This window comes from Pungitius pungitius, chromosome 5 (genome assembly GCF_949316345.1).
Source record: "Pungitius pungitius chromosome 5, fPunPun2.1, whole genome shotgun sequence".
NCBI classification, from domain to species: domain Eukaryota; kingdom Metazoa; phylum Chordata; class Actinopteri; order Perciformes; family Gasterosteidae; genus Pungitius; species Pungitius pungitius.
The window spans coordinates 13,587,522-13,593,394 of record NC_084904.1 but is presented as its reverse complement, the minus strand read 5'-3'; the positions used below and the strand labels follow the sequence as shown (position 1 = coordinate 13,593,394).

Below are 5,873 nucleotides of genomic sequence, written 5' to 3'. Positions count from 1 at the left end.
GTCAATAAACATTTGTGGCATTCTTTGGTTAGCTCGATTATTAATTCCATAATAAGTTTTGCCAACAAAATATTAATGGTGACATCGGAGATGCGTTTCTCTAAGTTGATCCACTGATTCTCTCTCAATCTGTAGAAAAAGCACCCTATCTTTGTTAACATGTTCCATTTTAACTCGTCATTTATGATGTCTTCCCATTTAGGGTTGAACAAACATGGACAGAGAGACTTAAACGCATCCATGGCTCTCTTCAAACACTTACAAATGAACAATGGCCTGAGATCAGTTGGAGTCGGTTGGCTTCGTGTTTGCGTCATAGGTTGCTATGACAGCCGATATCACAGCGGCTGGCATGATGACGTCAGCCCAGTGGGCGGTTCTTCTGTGCGCGCGCACACGTGAAACAGTGTTGCCAACTTAGCGACTTTGTCGCTATATTTAGCGACTTTTCAGACCCATCCAGCGACACATTTTTTAAAAAGCGATAAATCTAGAGACTTTTCCTGACGTTATTGGCGACTTTTGGTGAAGTGAAAAGAACGTATCGTTCCAACGCTTCTTCTCAACGAGCAGCGGGTGCTGTCGTGAACCTCCCCCCTTCCCAAAGCAAGAAAGGGCAGGTACGAACAGCGAGAGTGAAGGAGTTTAGGAGAGAGCCCCAGAGGGAGGGGAGAAGATTTATCTGACTTGTCGCTTTTTTAATAATTCGTTCTTTGTGAAGGCAAACGGTCCGATGGGAAAAGCGTCGATTCCCCCCCACTCACTGTGGGGAGATCAGTCAGGTGACTTTGTGGCAGGGCAGCGAGCCCGTCAAGGTAAAGATGGCCCAGATTGATCAGTAATTTGGACTTTGACTGTGTACAGGGCAACAGCATGTCCACACGTCGGGTAACATTCAATCTCTCACACCTTCAGTGTCTTAATTCACGACTACTAGAAGCAATTTGTATCTTTTTTGGTTTATCTCCTGTTGACTTCCATATATGATGGAAGTTAGTCACACACATGAAGTATAATTTGTGTTTTCAATCATCAATCGAGCAGTGAACGTAGCTTGTGGCTTGCGTTCACAGGTCACCTGGGGATGTACACAGGACAGTGGAGATGTTCCTCCCAGCTGCTGCACCTGAGTTCCTGAGTTCTCCTTCCACCTTCACCCAATTCTATACATTGTAACAAGCCAAACGACAGCTGCACCAGACGATCCTTCGCCTCCTACGAAGTCTACAGAGGTTTGTCCCAAATGTGCAAACGTTCAAGAAGAGGTTTTTTTTTTTTTAAGTATTGTTAATTTGAGCCTGGAACCAATTGTACATCTTTTCTAGTTAAAGTCTTCATTCTCTTTCAGGGCTGCCACATTCCCTCACAGCGCCACACAGGTAAGACACATAGACTTTGGGTCCTCAAAAAGAGACCGTAGTTTACTACATGTTGAGGTACATTCAGATTTATTAAGTGTTATGTTCTTCTTTGTCAGGTCTCCGTCCTCCACGTACGTCAAGGTTCATTCATTCAATGCATCGCAAACTCCTTGTAGTGCATGTTTCAAATAGCCTACCAGTATCATTTGGCCCAGACTCTGTGGCTTGAACATGATTATGAAAAGTTGATCCAATAAATCATCTAATAAATACATGGATTCCTATATGAATATATATATATATATATATATATATATATATATATATATATATATATATATATGAATATATATATATATATATATGAATATATATATATATATATATATATATATGAATATATATATATATATATATATTCATATATATATATATATATATGAATATATATATATATATATATGAATATATATATATATATATTCATATATATATATATATATGAATATATATATATATATATATGAATATATATATATATATATATATATTCATATATATATATATGAATATATATATATATATATATGAATATATATATATATATATATATATATATATATATATATATATATATATATATATATATTCATATATATATATATATATATATATATATATATATATATATATATATATATTCATATATATATATATATATGAATATATATATATTCATATATATATATATATATGAATATATATATATTCATATATATATATGAATATATATATATATATATTCATATATATATATATATATTCATATATATATATATATATATGAATATATATATATATATGAATATATATATATATATATATATATATATTCATATATATATATATATGAATATATATATATATATATTCATATATATATATATATATATATATATATATATATGAATATATATATATATATATATATATATATTCATATATATATATATATGAATATATATATATATATATATATATATATATATATTCATATATATATATATATATATATATATTCATATATATATATATATATATATATATATATTCATATATATTCATATATATATATATATATATATATATATATTCATATATATATATATATATATATATATATATATATATATATATATATATATTCATATATATATATATTCATATATATATATATATATATATATATTCATATATATATATATATATATTCATATATATATATATATGAATATATATATATATATATATATACACACATTAGTATAGAGTAATATGTAAGCAATATAATTTAAAATACCAGCAAGTGCTTCCTACTGCATGTGCACTTCATGTCAGTCATAGGTATGTAAATTGTTTGAATCTGGAATGTGGGAAGTGACAGGATATTGAGGTGCTTGTGGACACATGGGATGGGGCATGAAATTATTGATTTTATTGAGATGTAATAAACACCCATAATTAATTCATAATTACACAATACAAGTGACAGACTTGCCTATTGCCAACCTTGTTAGAGGAAATCAAACTGAAGGGCTCCCACATCTCGGAGCGACCTCTTTGCCACAGGTTCCATTGTACATTTGCTCTTTGCTACTCTCAACAACACTGACTTTGACTGTATCAGACAGACAAGCCTGAACCCTGTTTCGCACCCACATGAATCAAATCGAAGCGGTCACGTGACTGCACCGGAACGAAGCTTCGGACGTCACTGATCATGTGATCAGCAGCGAATGAACCAAGCACCGACACATTTGCTTCGCCTTGCACTGCTTGATATTTCGAGATACAAACTCAGAACAGGTAACAAGAAAGTACAATTTCGTCAAATCAGCCGTTTCAAAACATGTTATAGAAAAGTGCCATTATAAGTACAGTTTGTTTGAGAACGAGTATATAAAACCTCAGAAGCACACCCTCTTTTGTTCCGATGAGCTCATTTGAACCCCGCTCACTTCCTTTATCACCCAAATAAGAGGTGGTCAAAGGCTAGACAAATGAAAAATAAAGCTCTAAGTAATCGACATGCACATGATCATATGAATGTATGACCATCAATGGACCCAGCTATCCAGACTACGAAAGGCACAAGCAGAAAAGGCAGTTCCAAAATGTGATTTAAACCTTTCTGGACTAAGCAGAAACTAATCTCTTGAATATGTCCCAACTATATGACAATTTTACACCTACAGTACGTTTTTACACTGTAACAAGGCCATTACCTGGCAAAGACTTCAATACATACTAATGAGAGGGATGGAGTTATTATTAGATAACTAAGGTGAATGTGATTAGCAAGAACTATAGCTCTGGTTCTTGAAAACATAATTGTACTGCGCATTAAGCAGGAGGCTCACATTATCAAAGTTGTATCAGGCAATTGACAAGGCTTCTATAATTAGGCGTGCGCGAAATCTCTGCCACGCAATGCAGGGCAGGCTATATATCCACTTACAACCCCTAAACAGCATTTTGCCCTTGATCCTTCCACCCAACTGTTTGGAGAAAATGTCGAGGTCCTAAACCCTTTTGCATTTGCCACTCAAATTAAATGCGTGGGCGAGATGTTAGTAAAGGAATATTGTAGCAAAATATCAAGAGTTCTTGGTTCCATACCAAATTATTTCAAACAAAACAATGACAAATGTTTTCATTATAATCTGTCAGTGTGGGTGTGCAGGGTATATATTATATTGTTTTTGGGGATTGAAGAGCGTGCACTTGAGTTAAAAAGTTGTATTTTTCTGATTAAAGTTGACAAACTGGCTCAATTTAAGTTAAGTGGCTCTACTCCCGATCATTTTTGCATACTAAAATACTGCAATTAAAGTGCTCAAAAGTGAGTAAAATAGGAATGTGCATTATAATCCTGCATATCATAATACCTGTATCCAAATGAATCATGAAAAGAGATCACCTTAATCCATATCATCTCCTCTGCATCATGAATCCTGCCAATTCTAAAGTGCCTTTATTTAATGTTTACAGATTGTTACGCCTCCACCCCGGCTCGGAAGAGGAGGTGGGGCGTAACTGCCCAAGACCACGCCTGTTGGATGCCGGAACCTGTACACTATGCACCACAATAACAATCAATAATAAACACACGCTGCTACACAAAAGTACAGAATGGTGGGTTTATTTTCCACAAAATAATAATGAAAAGAAATGACAAGTACATACCATATAAATACACACAAATAGGTAGACAGGGGATAGGAGGGAGAACAGGTAGCAAGGCCTGTGGAGTAGGGCGGTGCCAGCGGTCTGTCAAAGCAAAGAAACAAAAAAAAGGACCCTGAGCTTCCCTATTCCTCTAAACTTACCTACCACAATCTAACCTATCACACCACTTACCTAAACTGCTACAATACACTGGGTGACAGCCACTGGCTTCTAACCTAGTGTGTCTAACAGGTTTTTCCTACGTGTGTATGTAGACCCCAGGGTATCTTACCTAGCCCTGCTCCACAGCGCTCTTGGGGTAAGTACATAAGACACAGTTTAACAAACAACATAAATCTCAATGTTTCTCTCGACGTTTCTCTATCCCAACAACCCTCCTCGTAAGCTCCCACAAACAAACATTTATAGAGGAGAGCCGCGCTGGATTGGCTGGAGAATCACCTGCCACGCCCGCATCGTCAGCAGCAACTCACCACACCTGTGAAGCACAGATTGAAACAGAAGAGGATGGGGAGGAGAAAACACAAGCAGCAGCCGGACGTAACACAGATACATTCATTCTAAGACACTGGGCATCACAAAGCCACGGGCCCCGTCTGTGCACGGTGTCCATTGTGCCCACATCATTTTTCTGCCATTGTGTTCGGCGACATGCTGAATGAGAGGCAGTGTTTATCAGTACCGGGATGTGTGGGAGACACCTGCTGGGCCGGGCTGCACCGGCTTGCTCTGCTCCGCCATTAAAACGTGTAGCGCTGGGGACTCCTTTGTTAGACAAGAGCTGTTGGTGGCGACATGTTTGAAGTGTCACAAGTGTCAGTCTTTATTAGATTCAGAATGATATTAAGGGATAGAGGGGCATGGTTAGTCAAGGATGGGGAAAGATAGATTGAGCAAGATAGCTAGAGAGCATCACTCTTATGTCATCACCTCTGAATACTGGGTGCCCATGTGGTCCAAGAGATTGCAGAGGCTACATGGTATTCTATTGGTGCAGCGGCTTTAATATTTGGGGACGAACGCAAATGTCCAACTGCACGGCTTTTATGCTAATTTGTTACTCAGATGATAGGAGTCAGAATCATCACCTGCCAACCAACACAAAATATGCTAGTAAATATTTAAATTGTATATATAGTCTATATCGTATGCTGCTTCCAGCACAAGTCATCCCATAATCTACTGAGTTAATGAAGCCTTCCCTCACTATTGTATCTCGTGAGCATACTTTTTCAGACACTGACTGTGTGTATGCACAAAACC

At 35.9% G+C, this 5,873-nt stretch overlaps 1 long non-coding RNA gene across 2 annotated transcripts; it reads left to right on the top strand.

Annotated features, from left to right (window-relative positions):
• Positions 1-381: 381 nt before the first annotated feature.
• LOC119225603 (uncharacterized) lies at positions 382-4,562 on the top strand. Of its 2 annotated transcripts, XR_005121142.2 has the most exons (6): positions 382-620; positions 722-815; positions 1,074-1,232; positions 1,349-1,379; positions 1,478-1,492; positions 4,413-4,562. It is a non-coding gene; the product is annotated as an uncharacterized LOC119225603 (long non-coding RNA). The 2 variants fall into 2 exon arrangements; XR_009956258.1 differs by lacking the exon at positions 1,478-1,492.
• Positions 4,563-5,873: the final 1,311 nt, after the last annotated feature.